General features: G+C 34.2%; 1 protein-coding gene across 8 annotated transcripts in view; it reads left to right on the top strand.

Moving 5' to 3' along the window:
• Nucleotides 1–17,395, top strand: part of LOC145278079 (uncharacterized) — a 220,741-nt gene that overhangs the window by 14,505 nt on the left and 188,841 nt on the right. Inside the window, exon 1 of one of the 8 annotated variants that reach the window (XM_080130340.1) lies at nt 2,272–2,528. The exons of the other annotated variants lie outside the window; for them this stretch is intronic. The gene's annotated coding sequence lies outside the window, so the exon portion shown is untranslated. Of the gene's footprint in view, nt 1–2,271; nt 2,529–17,395 lie in introns of those variants that run through there. 8 annotated transcript variants of the gene reach the window in all.

Raw genomic sequence — 17,395 nt, 5'->3', positions numbered from 1 at the left:
CTAAGTAAAGGGAGATAACTATGATTTATTTATTTATTTTTTTAATCAAATGGAATTAATTCTCTTATGCCGACTCATTTCTCAAGGAATATATAAAAGCAAGTTTTCTGTATGTGCATAGGGGGAATTCTGATCAAACAAGAACCTTTTTATTTATCCATTTATTTATTGCGGACTCTTATCCTCATCTTCTCGTTGTTGTTTCACGTTTCAGCCAGCTATTTCCTCTGAACGAAATGGGATAGGAATGCTGAAACCACTATCTTCAAACAATTCTCAGCTGGAACATAGATTTAACATCTATCCACTGTGCCACATGGTGAGATGACAACAACTATGGAAGGCAGTAATTGCTGAGGATGCAGTTAGGAGATTCAGCATTCCTATCCCGTCATGGTTAACCACCTGATGAAGGCCAGAGGAATAGTTGGCCGAAACGTCGTGAAACAACAACTGAAAGATGTGGATAATAGTCCGCAATAAATAAATGGATAAATAATACTAATTACTCATCTCAATAAGAATTCCGATTAATTAAATAAGAAACTTTTTTCTTTTTTTTTTTTTTTTTAATTTTTTTATTAGTTCTTTACATCTAATCGCCTAAAAAAAGTAGGATCTCATTTTAAGAGGAGGAGGGGTGAATTAACATATAGTGCAGGATTCCAGTTTTACTCTTTTATTGCTTATACTTTTGCGATAAGACTCGACAAACTCGACAGGCAGCTAAATCCCACCCCACACAGTAGAGATCCTTAGATGTAAAAGATCTTTCTACTCCAGTAGTTTCTTCCCCAGAACCGCTAGACTCTGGAATTCCATTCCAGGTCCCTGCTTCCCTAACTGTACTGACATGCAGAAGTTCAAGTGTAACGTGAACCGACATCTTGCTGCCCAAATCCCAACATAGTGCCCCAGTAGTTGCTGCCCCTGATAGTAGCCCCCTACACCAAAGTGGCAATGTGCCTTGTTTGGGGTGAAAATGTAATAAAAAAAATAAATAAATAAATAAATAAATATTTAAATCCAATAGTTTGGTGCATTTAAAATTGTTTTGTTAATTTCATTTTTGGGTTATAGATTTGATATTAAGTTCAGTTTTTTTTGGTTAGGATTTTGTTTGGGAAGTTGTTGATTAGGTTGAAGTAAGAAATGGTTTGTTTTGTTTAATCCTGTTAATTATCAACTATTGTCCTTCAATCACTTTTCTTCCTGAGATTCTTATTGATGGCTTTGCTCTCAATGAGAAATCGACTCTAAAACTTCTTGGTCTTTCTTTCTCATCAAATCTTTCTTGGAGTTCATATATTAAATCCATTGCTCTTTCTGGTTCTCGTAAAATCGGTTTTCTCTTTCGCTCTAAACACTTTCTCACACCCACAACTATTTTCTATCTCTACAAATCTATTATCAGACCATGTATGGAGTATTTGTTGTCATATGTGGGTTGGTGAATCTGTGTTCCATTCGAAGGTTCTTGATAAATTGTGAAAACTTATCTGTAATTTGACTTCTTCACTGCAACCTCTCTCACAGACGTGATGTTGTTAGTCTCAGTCTTTTCTACAAATACTATGATGTCATGTGTTCCTCAGAATTGTCTGATCTATTCCCTGCTTCCTTTGTTCCAGCTCGTTTGACCTGTTGGTCTAGTGGTCTCCAATAATTCATTGTTTTAATAACTCATTGTAATACAGCTTCCTATTCCAGTAGCTTCTTTCTAAAGATTGCAGCGTTGTGGAACTCTCTTCCTGCTCACTGTTTCCCTTCTACCTTGGTCTTTTTAAGACTAAGATCCATAGGCATCTCCTATCTCCTACTCAGCTTTCATTCTAGTTAGTTCCTTACATCCAGTGGCTTCATGCTTTGTCTTGAGCGATTTCCATAAAAAAAAAGTTATTTATAAAATGCTATATACAAGATGGACAAGATATTTTAATTTTATTAATACTAAATTGTATTTGGTGATACATCAGTTATTATAATTGATGAGATTATAGTTATTTTTTAGGAGTTTTTTATGTTGATTTTGTGTATTAGTATTGTTAGAATCTATTAATTGCTACTATATTATATTAAGGAATGGTATTTTTTATTGTTGATATTTAAAATCAGAATGAAATAACAAAACAATGTAAATAAAAACTAAAATAAAAGAATAGATTAAACCGCCTTTTCTGCTGTGTGTGAAACTCTCCATCCACTTGAGACAGATTTACAAATCTAATCAATAAAAAAAAAACTTGTTTGAATACAGTTTGTACAACTACAGGGGACTGCGGAATAAAAATGGCAGACTGACTGACTGCGGATTAATTTAGCCTTGGCGTGCCATTCAATTGCTGGTCAGTTCTCACACGTGGAAAGTCCATAAAATCATAACGCATTGGCAAGTCAAGAACATTGTCGTTTTAATGTACATTATGATTATGGTTATTTCTTTCTCTACGGAAGCTGAACATAGTTCATAAATCTGCCATATTTCCTTGGCGAAGAATGGCTCATCAGTTGTATACTTACATCTAAAGGTAAATATCTCTCTCTTGTTATACTAAAACAGAGTTCATCAACGTTTGTTTCTCTGACTTTTTTTCCTGTATATACTTCAATGATACAAAATACATGCTGACATGTTCTTTAGTTCTGAGATTGAGTTATGTTTCAAAAAATTCCATTTTAGATCTTCTAATTAGTCATAAGTTGTAATTATTAACTGAAAAAGTCATCCATCTCTTGCTGTGTATTACTCTCTCCCTCTCTTACATCGTGTTGGGTATTAAATCATTTCTAAATATTTTTTTCTGAATGACTATTTAAAATTCGTATTTCGATTATTCAGACTAGTATTTTCATCTTGAGTGTCATTATCACAACATTTCAGCCAATGTAACCTCCAACCTTCTTCAAGTGTGTATCTTGTCGAACTTGGGAATCAGCACTGAATTTCGAATAGAACTCCTTCATCCATGGCGTAGCGTACAATTGTTCCGTCAGCCAGGGTAGAAGCCTTAAGCAATTGTATTTTTTGTTTCATCAAGGACTCCTGGCATATATATCAATGATTTGAATATGTAGTGTACTTAAAACAATATGTACACAAATAGCTGTGATGGCCCCCCCCCTCACCAAACTTTCACAAGTACTTGTCTAGCTACATCCACTTTCAGTAATTTTTCCCAATTTCTATTTGTGTCTAAATCTAAACGCAAATTTCTATAAACAGAGCTTCTTTCCTAGAATTGCCCGCTTGTAGAACTCTGTACCACTGGCCTGCTTTCCAGCTAATCCTATTAGATAAAATTCGTGTGTAAGTGACGCTCTTCTAGAGATTAAAGGTTCAATCCTCGATGCGAGCGATACTCAGAATACAATTGCGAATTATTTAAGACTTCTACCCGATTATGGCTGATGGAATGAGAGCATGTTGTTCTCATTGATTAAATAAAAGGTTTCCATTCGAAATTCCCTGCAGATTTCAGAGTTCGACAAGGTACACCCAAAGATGGTCAGCTCTGTCTACCATGCTAGAAAGTTACTTATGATTGTAAGTATCCGGTACATCTACAAGGCTACCGTTCACACATGTTTGGAATATTGTTGTCATATTTGGGTCGATGCATCTGCTACTAGTCTCTCACTCCTGGGCAGGGTTCAAAAGAGTCAACCTAATAGGTCCTGAACTATCAGAAAGGCTTCAGCCTCTGTCCCATCGATGAAATGTTGCATCCCTCTGCCTGCTTTACAAGTACTTTAATGGTAGATGCTCCGACAAACTGCAAGCTCTTGTACCCCCCTCTCTACATAAATATCTCTGACAAACCCAACAAACAGCAAAATCCCACCCCTACACAGTAGAGATCCCCACACGCCAGAAAGCCTTCTACTCTAATAGTTTCTTCCCCAGAACTGCTAGACTTTAAAATTCCCTTCCGGGTTCCTTCTTCTCTGACTGTACTGACATGCAGAAGTTCAAGTGTAATGTAAATAGACATCTTGCTGCTCAACTCCTTACATAATATCCTTTCAATTTATAGCCCAGATAGTAGCCCCTTACAATAAAAGTGGTGGGGTACTCTTTTTTGGGGTTGGGGTGAAAATGCAATAAAAAAAACTTTTTTTAAATACATCAGTTGAAACATTGTGCGACTAACCCTCAAGATGAGAACAGTAGTTGAATAATCCAAATGATACAAATTATTTCTGTAATAATTTTTAATATTTTTGTTAGCATTCAGAAAAAAAATGATTTGCTTTTCAGCTAATTTACATAGTGTGTCCATACATGCGATAAACACACGTGTAAATTAGATAGCCAAATAATGGTGCCCTCTTTATTTCTATATTATCAATAAAGGATAATAGGCGGTTTATATTTATAGTTATACAAATATAATTTCTTAGCAGATATTTCAGCTTATATTTGAATAAAATCAAAGTGAAACACTGGTGCTACCAGATCAGGCTGTCTATTGGCTTCCTGAGATAAAATGCACCTACATCGATTTTCTGTTTTTGTTTTCTATTCTCTTTTGTAAAACTTGATTATGTTCTGCAAAAACAAAAGCAACAACCCCTTTCCCCTCTGCCTTTCTTTTTCCTTCCCTACTTCCCAACCCCGTCGCCCCCTCTCTCCCCCTCCCTTTTTTTTTTTGTCCTGTTGGTAGGGCACTAGAATAAGCCGATTGCCCCCCTGCAGAGGGTAAAAATCCCTCAATGGGGCAACCAGTTAGCCGTGGGTTGCTACCCGTAATGCGTTAGGACATGATCCTAGTGATTGAGCTAACCTAGACCTGGGTGCATAAAAGTCTAGGCACATTACTTCGGCTAGATGGGCGGTCGGAGAGGCCCGATCTGACCAATTGGCCAGTCACGCCAAGCCGTAGCACTTACACCCAAAGTACCAACTACCACAACAAAGAACGGAACTTAAAGGTACTCCCATCTTTTTTTTTTTCTTCACCCACTACTAAAAATAGGCAAACCAAGTGCTAGAAGGTGGTGGCAAGGTTCAATCAATTGGAAAGACCAAGACTCAACACTCCCTCTGAACAAATGTATTTTTGAGGACATATTGAACAGAAAATATAGTGCTTGAGAACTCCTTACCAAAAGAGTATATCCTCCATGTAGCCCCGACATGGTCAAGGCGAATGGGTTTCCCCCTTACTATGCCCCAATTTTGGACTCTGAGGTGGGTAGGGAGCATGGTTGATGAAAAATAAATCCCAAAATCCATGACTGATAAAAACAAATGCATCCCCCCTCAAAACCCTTAAAAGAAACCATTCCTCTGACTCTGACCTCTCAAGCTTAGATGAAGAACAAAAATTCAAAACTAGAAAAACCGTTCCAACTATAGACAAAGGAAACTTCCCATGATTCTTGGTTATTGAATTCATCGAAAATAAAAAAATTGGAAATTTATCTCCTTTTCTAATAGAAAAGACATTATCCACAAAAAGTAAACCAAAAATGATAAAAAAAACAAAAGATGGAAATCTACTAATTGAGAAAATCAATCTTAAAGATGCTCAATCTCTACTCAAAATGAAGAACTTCCATGAGTACAAGTGCAAAGTCTTTCCCCATAAAACACTAAACACTTCGAAAGGAGTAGTTCGAAGTTATGAACTATCGCTAGCAACTGAAGAAGAAATAAAAACCGAATTAGAAAAACAAGGAATAATCAACCGCATCCGCATAAACATGAAAAGAAACAATAAAATAATAACCACCAACACATACATATTGACGTTTAACAAACCAACAGAAAGAAATAAAAATTGGTTACTTAAATGTAAAAGTAGATCAATATATCCCAGCTCCATTAAGATGTTTCCATTGCCAAAAATATGGGCATCATAAAGAAGCCTGTAAAGGAATAAAAAATATGCGGAAAATGCGGCAACAAAGAGTCTGACCACACCAAAGAAAAATGCATAAATGAGGTGTAATGCACTAACTGCAAAGAAGATCACCCGGTCTTCTCTAAAATATGCAAAACATATAAAAAAGAAAGAGAAATTATAGAAGTAAAGTTTAAAAAAAAACACAACCTTTCCAGAGGCCAGAAAAATAGTTGAGACGTACATGAAAGACAACACATATGCTGAGACAACAAAAAAGACAACTAAACCATAATGAAATGCATGATCAATATAGGGAACTAATAAACAAACTGATTACATTAAACATTAAAGAATGGCCAGAATTTCAAAATAGCCTAAAAGAAAAATACTCAAATCTGGGAAACAAAATAGAAATAACAAATCCAAACAAAGAAAATAATATTCCATCCACAACAGAACCATTAAAAAAATTATCACAGAAACCAGCAAAACAACCACAAGAAATTAATAAAAACATAAGCAATGATAAAACAGCAAATAAAGAACGTTCCAGAAAAGAAGAAAACCAAACAATAGACACTCAAAATAGATTCCAAATTCTCGAAAAAATGGAAACCGAAAACATCCTAGATAAAAAAAAAAGAAACCAAACACAAGTAATCAAGAGAGAAAAAATGAACAAGAAGCCAAAACAGCAACATCTCAAGCAAGATCCAGATCGACATCCAGATCCAAACAAAAAAAAAAAAGAAAAAACCCAGCAAAACACTTCACCAAAGACACAAACTCCGACAAAAGATAAACCCTTTACTTCTAAAGAGATGGAAATAGAGGAAAACTAAATAACCTCATTGATAGAAATAAAACAACAAATTATCCAATGGAATTGTCGTGGAATAAGATCTAACTATAATGAACTTCTTATACTTATCTCACTCTTTAACCCAGCCATTGTCTGCTTACAAGAAACCTTCCTACAAAACAATAACCATTTGAAAACACCAAACTATGAACAATATAACTATTTCCATAACACAGGCCTTTGTGCTAATGGAGGCACCTCAATTCTTATAAGGAATAACATACCTCAAAGCAATTTCTCTGTCAAAACAAATCTCCAAGCAATTACAACTCGAGTCACATTACACAAAAAACTCACAATCTGCTCAATATACCTCCCTCCTCATGAACCAATAAATGAAAATGAACTAGAAAATTTAATAAAACAACTACCTTCACCATTCATTCTTCTAGGAGACTTTAACTGCCATAGTACGTTATGGGGATGTGAAGTCACAAACTCAAAAGGAAACAAAATTTAACTACTAATTAACAAAAATAACTTATGCCGTCTCAATCAAAAAAATCCCACATCCAACAAATGGATCAACTAGTGCCATTGATCTTACCATGTGTGATCCATCAAGCTTCTTGGATTATACATGGAGCACTTACAAAGAACCCTGTGGAAGTGATCACTTCCCCATTATAATCAATTACAGTAACTCCATCCAAAACCACATACCCAGGTGGAACACAAACAAAGCCAACTGGGCTGAATTTAAAGAACTTTGTTCACTAAAATTAGCAGAACATCAAATCCAAACAATAGAAGAATTCACGGAAGTACTCATAACAATAGCCAAAAAATGCATACCCAAAAATTCTCCTGGAAAAAAAAAAAAAAACATGGTTCAATCCAGAATGTAAAACGGCCATTAGACAGAGAAAGGCAGCCTTAAGAAAATTTAAAAAAACAACCCACAACGAACAACTTAATAGAATACAAACACCAAAGAGCTAAAACTCGAAAAACAATTAAAGAATCCAAAAGATCCTGCTGGCAACAATTTGTCAACAAAATCAACATTACCACTAAACCCAAAACCGTCTGGGAAATGATTAGAAAATAACTGGAAAATATAATCCGAATCCAATCAAACACCTTCTCACAAATAAACAGAAAATAACTGATAAAAAAAATATTGCTAACACACTAGCTAAAACCTTTGCCAAAAATTCATCAAAACACTACAATAGACAATTTCAAATACTTAAGAAACATGAAGAAAAGTACAAAATAAACTTTAACTCCAAAAACCAAGAGCCTTACAATGAAATCTTCTCGGTCAATGAACTAGAAACCGCCATAGAAAAATCCCATAACTCAGCTGTAGGACCAGATGAAGTGCACTACAGCTTCCTTAAAGAAATTCCGCTCGAATCATTAAAACTCCTTCTCAAAATTTATAATAAAATATGGGAAACAAAAGATTTCCCAACTTCATGGAAAAATGCAACAATAATACCGATACCCAAATTGGGAAAAGATACATCAAACCCAGAAAACTACAGATTAATAGCTCTCACAAGCTGCCTATGCAAAACGTTCGAAAGAATGATTAACTACCGTCTTATATGGTATCTAGATGACAACAAAATAATTTCTAAAATCCAGTGTGGATACCAAAAAAATTGAGGATCTATAGACCACATCACTAACCTCGAAAATTACATCAGAGAAGCTTTTATCAATAAGGAACACGTAACAACTGGGGGTTTTTTATCTTGAGAAAGCATATGAAACTACCTGGAAACATGGTATCATAAAAGATCTCCACAACATCGGACTAAGAGGCAGACTAACTGAATTCAGAAAAAACTTCCTAACAGACAGATCTTTCCAAGTTCGCATGGACTCGACTTTATCAGACCCACAAAATCAAGAAGGAGTGCCCCAAGGCAGCATATTATCAACAACTATCTTTAACATAAAAATCAATAACATTATAAAAGAACTCTCTCCTGATATACATAGCTCCTTATATGTAGATGACTGCTCAATCAGCTACAGATCTAAATACACTCACATTATTGAAAGAAAACTACAGCATAACATAAATAAAATTAATAAATGGGCAACTAAAAATGGTTTAAAATTCTCCAAAACTAAAACAAAATGCATCCATTTCTGTAACCAACGCAAACTCCACCCTGACCCAACCTTACAGATTGAAAGCGAAAAAATTCCATTCGTAAATGAACACAAGCACCTGGAAATCATTTTTGACAAAAAACTAAATTTAATTCCACACATCAATCACATCAAAACCAAATGTAATAAAGCATTACAACTCCTACGAGTCATCGCCCATACAGATTGGGGAGCTGACAAGAACACACTACTCAAACTATATAGAGCATTAATTAGATCAAAAATAGATTATGGTAGCTTCATATATCAATCCATCAGAAAGTCATATCTAAAAACTCTTAGCACAATATGCCATTCCGGACTAAGACTAGCACTAGGAGCATTTCCAACTTCCCCTGTAGAAAGCCTGTATGCAGAAGCACATGAAACTCCTCCAATGCTTAGAAATCAAAACCTTGGTCTAAAATACTACACAAAACTTACAGCCAACCCCACAAACCCAGCACACAATAGCACTTTAAATCCAAACCTTAAACACCTTTTCAACCAAAAAGAAAATGCAATCAAAACCTTTGGACTTAGAATAAAATCGATTTCCAAAGAAGCAAATCTACCCATAACCAAAATTCAAGAAATTGTCCTACTCAAAACCCCTCCCTCGAAAATCGTATCCCCTAACATCGACCTAAGTTTAAGTAAATATGAAAAGAAACATACTCATCCAATAACTTATGATGATCTTGCGCAAACCTTTTCTAGTCTCACACAAGAACACACGTTCACATCTCAAACTATATTACTTGTCATATACATACGCACACACAAACATACGTGCGCACGTCCACACACGTACATATATTCACGTTCACATACGTATATACACTCACATTCACGTATACACACACACACACGCTAACGTACACACATGAACTCACATATGCGCACACGTACACACACATGGGCAACGTCACTTCCCCTTCAAAGGAAATCCACATATGTGCAAAAGACCACCGGAAACACCTATAAAAGCAAGAGCAATAAGCAGCTTCCTTCTTTTCGGACCAGCTTCCGAGCTGGGCGGTCTACAGACCGACAGCGTGCCTTTTCGGCAGGCGCGCACACGCGTGTGCCTCACGCCACTTGCTACTATGTGGGACAAAAAGCTAACAGACCGTACGTACACTATACGCTTTCTCTCTCCATGAACTGGATTGACATTCTCACTCTTTCTCTCTCTATATCTACAACTTGTCCCTGAGAATACCTTCGCATAGCTGACTGCTAACATGGCGCGCAGTTTAACTGATGTCAACCCTCTATCCTTTTCTTTGTCTACACGCTGGACTATCATTCCCATTTTACACTACATTACTCACTTCTCTTCCCACGCGCGAACAAACGATAGTGACCCGAACGTGAGATGAACACACATTTCCTTTTTCCTTCTATACTACCAGTCCCGCAACAAACGATGGTTACACCCGAACAGACATGAACACGTGTTATATCTAAAACATTCATTCTTTCAACAGTAAATAAACGACACGTTTATCTTATCCAGTAATTGAGTTTTTGTTTCCTTCATTCCATTCGTTTCATTATTTTCTTTTGTAACGGGATTAGGATATATATATCCTAGTCCTCTACAATCTCAATAAAATTAAAGAAAAGTATCCAGACCACACACATATTTATACAGATGGGTCTAAACAAAATAAAGCAACAGCCAGTGCAACAATACTCAATAAATCAATAAAAATCCAATCAAACCTCCCAAAAGAAACCTCAATCTTCTCTGCTGAAATACATGCTCTAATCCTAGCTCTCAAACTCGCCTCCAATAACAAAAAAAAAACAAATTTATAATCCTTTCAGACTCCCAATCTACTCTAAAAGCGATTTAAAAAAAAAAAAAAATTACTCCAAAAATTAACTGAATTAAACAGTAAAAAAAGAAATCATTTTCTGCTGGATACCAAGCCATTCCGGTATTAAAGGTAACGAATTAGCAGATTCAGCAGCAAAAAACGCCTTAAATCTCCCAATCGATGCAAATTTTAAAATTCCATACATAGATCTAAAAAGACGTATCCACGCATATACAACAGAGAAATGGCAAACCTACTGGAATGAACACCCTAACAACAAACTTCACAAAACCATGCCAAAAATTAAAAAACAGCAACAAAATACGAAATTAAACAGAAAAGAAGAAGTCAAACTAGCAAGAATAAAAATAGGCCATGCTCACTTAAAAAAAGAAAGCCAACCCATCTGTATACCTTGTCAAACACCACTCACTATCAAACACATATTAATTGAATGTACTGATTTTGTAACAGTAAGAAATCGATTCTACAAAGAAAACAATATTAAAGAGTTATTTGATAAAAACAATCCCCACACCATACTCTCATATCTTAAAAAAATTTAAAAAGAACCCTTTATACAACGGTCCTGGATATGACCTAAAACTATATCCGATGGTGAGGCCCCAGCTTGCGGGCCTTGGGGAGTGTAGAGCCACTCTTTAATTGCCATTGCTCTCAGGTCCACTCTGACCCAGAGTGGTAGTACCTGTTAGGGTCCCAACTATGGGTTAAATAGAATCCGACTTAAAAAACAAATATACTCCATTAAAAAATAGTTCCTCAAAATCACTAGATTCGGCATGAAATAACCTGAAAAAGGTTGATATGCCGTAAAACAAAAACAACCAACCAAAGTGAAACAAATAATGGTATTAGTTGTGACCCGACAGGTCATAACTAATACCATTATTTGATGTGACCCGACAGGTCACAACTGGTACTACCAGATCAAGCTGTCTGAAGATATTGGCTTTCTAAAATGCACCAAACATTAATGTTATTGAGGAAGTGAAATGTTATGAGGTCATTTCAAATAAATCCAACGTGCACTTTCCATAAAATAGAGTATAAAAAATTCTACCTCACCCTTTGTCGGAAACATTGTTCATGGAATTTGCGGGCAAAAGGACAAAATAGGGGAAAGCGATGGTTAAGAAACTGTTGAAAATAAACCAAAGATTCGCTTTCCATAAAATATAGAGTATAAAATAAAATCATTTTGTTTAAACAATGATTTCATCAAATATATAATTTTACGTATTATTCAGACTACTATTCTCATTTTTTTTTTTTTTGTTTTTTTACAAAGGCTATTCAAGGATAAGGGTTAATGCATGTACAGTAGTCAATGGGAAAACCTCGTAGTAATCGTTAGTAGTGGAAATTTGGTAAATTGGATTACTTAAGGGGAACGGCTCATGAAGAACTTGTTTACGTTGGAAGACAACCATATTGTAGTCAGCTGGAAAGCAGGGAAACGGAACAGTTCTAGAGGCATGCAGTTCTAAGAAAGAAACTTTGTTCATGGAATTTACGATTAGGTTTAGACACAGATAAAGAGTGGGGGAAATTATTGATAGTGGTTTCAGCTAGATGAGTGTTTTTCATGAAAGTCAGGCCAGGGGGGACTATAAATTGGAGCTCAGACGAGTACTTGCCATGAAAATAATGATAAAGCAGAGAAAGGGTTTCACAATATCTCTTCTGTGGGAAAGAGGCTACAGGGAAGAGAAAAGGGCATCCCCCACTAGGCTGTGAAGTCTATTTTGAACTCTGTCAAGGCAGGATAAGCTCTTTCTAGCAGCTCCTGCCCAGATGTGGCAACAGTACCCCATCCTTGAATGTACTTGGCTCTTAAACAGGTAGAGAATTGTATATTTTTGCAAAGTTTCAGCTGATGTAATCTTCAATCTTTTTGAATATATTTAATGTTTTCTCTAATGAGCAATCAATAGCCCAAATAAAATCTTTATACATACGTGTAATGTGTTATACATGCTTTTTTTATTTTCTTCACTGTTTTTCGGTGCCACTGTTTCATGAGTGATCATTTTGTCTAGTGGTTGTCGATTGCCTTGTCTGTTTAATAAAACTTTTCATGCACAAAAAACATGAGGGAGGCATTTGCTGAGTTTTATTTGGAAAGAATTTACAAATGGAGAGAGAAAGAGAGACTAAATATCTATATATTAATGCTATAGTACCTTTCCACGTACATACGTGTCATGGTTTCTAAATTCTAAATTATTAGATTGGAAGATCCTATTTATTAAAAAATAGGATAGAAGGTGATAACTAGTGGTGGGACGATTAATCGAAATCGTTAATCGTAAGAATCGTGTATTTTGGGAGGTATCGGAATCGGAATCGCATCGTTAAAAAATACCTTAATTTTCCGATTCCTTCATTACGATTCTTTTATCCTGATGTTGAAAAAAAGAAAAAAATGTCCTGATATTTCTAACGGCAAGAGAGAAATGTAGCATGTTATAAAAAGAAACCAAAGAAATTCATTATTAACAGGGCAATGCTTAGTGCCCTTCCCTTACAAGGTTCATTCATTCAGATCTATTGTGATCAAAACTACAAAAGAGTTAACTTGAAAAGAAGTATGCAGGGCTCTACATTGCGAGTAAAACAAAAAAAAAAACGCTTATCTTTTTGGCGACTGTTTTTTTTACTGACAAATCTTCTAATAGTGAATGAAAATGCTTTTTCAACTTATATTTTCTTAAAACGAGCAAAGTCAAATTATTTAAACAGTAAAAGGTTTAATAGAACAATATACTTTTTTTTTATTTTTTTAAAAGGCTTTTGAAAGAAATATCTCTTAAATGAAATTGATCACGTTGTATTATTTCGCAAAGTTTTGACAGTAGTCGGCTTCTTTTGAAGTTTCAAAAAAAACCGACCCCATACCTATCTCTTCCAAACCTAAAGTTATTAAATAACCCCTTCGTTAATTTAAGGGTAATTAATTCAATTCAGTCAAGTTGTTTTTTTTAAATTTCATTGAAATAAAATCCATTTTTTAATTTTTTTTCTCCAGAAAGATAAAACCCTGAATTTGATTATATTAAAAGCAGAATAATATAATCTTTTTTCTAGAATTTTAAATTGAAAATTAAAAAAAAAAGTGTTTGACGCAGTTTTTTGCCGAACGAAAAAGAAATTAATATATATTTTTAAAAGATGTTGTAATCAATTAATTTTTATGTCTAAATAATATTTACGATTAATTAAATAATTTCATTTTAAAAAGTATTTATAAATAGAATTTTACTTAAGACTTATAGTTTAGCAATATTGAACCGCATCAACCATGTGTGAATTGAACACAGTCAACCAAAAACAAAAACAAATTCAAAAGAAATGCATATTTGCATTTCATTGTGTAAACTTTTATAGATTGGTTTCAAAAATTAAATTCTATAAGTTTTTTGTTTTTTTTTTTTTTGTTAACTACTGGTTGGTACAATTTACCGCTCCATCCCTTTATATTTTTTCTTTTTGTCTTTTTTAGCGGATTATTTTCAATTAATTATCCAAATAAGTGACTAGCTTTAAAACAAAATTTAATAGTAATTTATTTGTTTACAGATAAACTGAATTTTCTAATATGGCCTCAAAGTCCAAAAAAAACGTCTTGCATGGAAACTTTTTGAAGTTTTGCAAAGTCTGTCAAATTAAAATATCGCGAGGAACAAAACCATCTAACATGACCACAACCAACATGTTAAAACATTTAACTATGAAGCATCCAAATGAATTGGAGGAGCAAAATAAAAAAAGGAAAGGAACAAAAAAATTACCAACTAGTCACTCAGAGCAGTTTTATTAGTTAGGGTCGAAATCGCAGTGTCTTTTTTTTTTTTTTTTTTTTTTGCTCAAGTTACCAATTTTTTTAACCTTCCTTAACTTCAAAGAGTAAATACAATATATACAACTAAAAAAATAAATTTTAAAAATGCTGATTCTATTCATGAAAAATTCTTTTAACTAGAAATTAAAACTTAGGTAAAGATAGCTGACTGACAGCAACAGGAGCACTGGTTAACTACTGAACCACATGGAAAGGTGTGGAGGAGGAAAAAAAGGAAATTAAAGGATGATAATAAATTATGGTAACCGTCTTTGAAAGGCACTAAACTCCTAAAATTTACTTCTTTAAAATTTTAGGCGGAATTCCCGGGCGATTTTAAAGCACTCTCTCTCTCAAAAAAAAAAAAAAAGATTTAATTTTTAAGATTGGGAAAGATATATTTATTATAACCGAATTCCTGTATGAAGACTGGATCTACTTTATTGGACGTTAATTTGTGAGATAAGTAATTTTTCAATGTTTAATGTTTTTAAAGTTTCAATTATCAAGTAAATTTTTTTAATTGCATTTTTTTGTTCAATTTATTTATAAAAAAAAACAGGGTTTAAAATGTATTTTTCAAGGTAACAAGCTTCGAAATAAGTCTAATTAAAAAAAATCACTTAATTTTTAATTTCGACAACCCTGAGAATTTAATTATTAAAAAAATATTGAAATGTGACATTTTTTTTATTTAACATTTCTATTAGTTCAATTAATATTCTTTCGATAATTCATTTCACTCAACAAACTTCACCATTTTTTGTTTTGTTTTATCTTTTTCTGTAATTTTGGTAACTATTTTTGCTCAATTTTATCTATGTGACGGTACCACGAGCCTGTTTCTTGACGAGAACCTCCCTGTACGGTACCAAGGTTGGAGTTCTCAGAGAAAATCCCAAGGCCGGGCACGCGTTTTAAGAAAAAGAAAAGTTTGACGGGTACCGACTGCAAATTATGCGGTCTCTATGGTACAGTGTCCAGGTTCAGACCAGAATCATCGTGGAATATACTCGAGGCATTCACGGGCGGCAATGTAAGGCAAACAAAAGAGACACAAGTCGACACGGGTATGAGAGTTATTAAATCAACAATTTATTTAAACAAATTGAACCGGGTAAAATGTAACTACGAAAACAGAACATGCAACTGAAATCATAACTGAAATAACATAAAAAAAAAAGGAATAAAAGAATATATACATGCAGACAATGATTTGGGACAAGGAGAGGGGGGGGTGATATTTCGATTGTCTTAGGAAGGTTCTTTTTGTTCTCTTCGATGAGAATCAACGAGATATGAGTGATACTCAGAGAGGGGGGGGGGTCACACTGAAAGTCTCAAGATATAGAGATAGTTTTTCCCTCTTCCCTCTATTTTTTTTATATTTTCTTTTCTTTCCCCCCTTTTTTTCTTTTTTTCTTCTTCCTTTTTTTCTTTTTTTTTATAGTCAATGATATGTTACTTATGGGCCGATCAACAGGGAGGGGGGATTCAGCATTTAGGAAAAAACCTTAGTTCGAGGGTTGCTTTTCTTTTCCCCGTTTTTTTTCTTTTTCCTTTTCCTTTTCCTTTTTTTTCATGGGCATTCAACAGTTCACATAATTGATCGAGCAAAAACAATTTAGAAAGAGTTACTTAACTTCTTTTGTTTAGTCGACGTTCAATTCACCCGAAGCTTCTTTCCCTTTTATGAGGTGCTGGTTTGAAGGATCGATTCTCGCAAATTCCAATCCATTTGTGCTAAGGTGGATATATGTTATTCCTTATCAGCATGGCGTGAATTCCAATCGATTAGTGCCAGGGTGGGTATATATTGTTCCTTTGTGGCACGATACGAGTCAACGAGATGTTTTCTCCTTTTTTTTTTTTTCACCATGCGAATCGACCGCGGTGTTTCCATTTTTCGAGCAGAATGCCCCCACACATGTTTCCGTGTCCACCGCCTTCGTCGAACTGCTTTGATTCTCCCGCGTTTTTCTTGTTGGCGACAGTTGAAGGTCATTGCGTGGGTGTAGAAATCTAGGTCGCTCGGCCAGCCTCATTTTGACTCCGTCTGCTAAGGATTGGGTGTGGGAAGGGGTGTCTGCTTAATTGATATATATGAAGGGTGTGAAAATGTTTCTCTTAACATCTAGTATTTCATTTGTTTTTTATAGTGGTATAATTTTTATATGTGTTCCTTTGATATACCCTATTTCAAAATTAGTTTAGCTAAACTTATTCTTCACGTTAGAAACAATGTGTAAAAGTAATGAAAAAGTAAGAAAAACAACAGGTGTTAACTACTCTTTGTGAATTATGGAGGTCTGAAGAACTGCCGTCACAAATACAACTATCAATAGCCAAACAAAAAATCGTTTTTGAAATTCCTTTACTTGTAACTTTTCGCTATACCTACCTTTTGGTATAAAACACAAAAACTTTCGATTAATGGTATTTCTCAAATATGGTCGTTAACTTTGGAAGGGTTATTTTGTATCTACGGCGCCATGTCACATTGTTTTTTTCATTACGCACGTTCATTTATAAATTATTAAATTAAATATTTATCTTTTTTTATATTTAATTAATATATATTTTCTTTCTCTTCCGCTATATTTTTTTTATTTAATTCATTAAATCTGTAAATTATGAGGACCAAAATAATGAATCATGTTAATTTATTCTCTAATTTTCTTGTTTTTGTTCTGTTATATAAATTCTATTTTATTTGTTTTTTCTCTGAAGGATAAATTCTATTTTCTTTGAGTTTTTTTTTCTGTATTCCAATTAATTAAAATAAATTTTCTCTAAAATAAATTTTGCTAATTTTTCCGTTTAGTTTACTATATAATAATTTTATTTAAACCAAAACACGACGGTGTAGACATAAAAT

This window comes from Euprymna scolopes, chromosome 6 (assembly GCF_053919585.1).
Source record: "Euprymna scolopes isolate OS-2025 chromosome 6, ASM5391958v1, whole genome shotgun sequence".
NCBI lineage: Eukaryota > Metazoa > Mollusca > Cephalopoda > Sepiida > Sepiolidae > Euprymna > Euprymna scolopes.
Note: the sequence above shows the minus strand (reverse complement) of the source record. Positions and strands in the feature narration are given on the sequence as shown.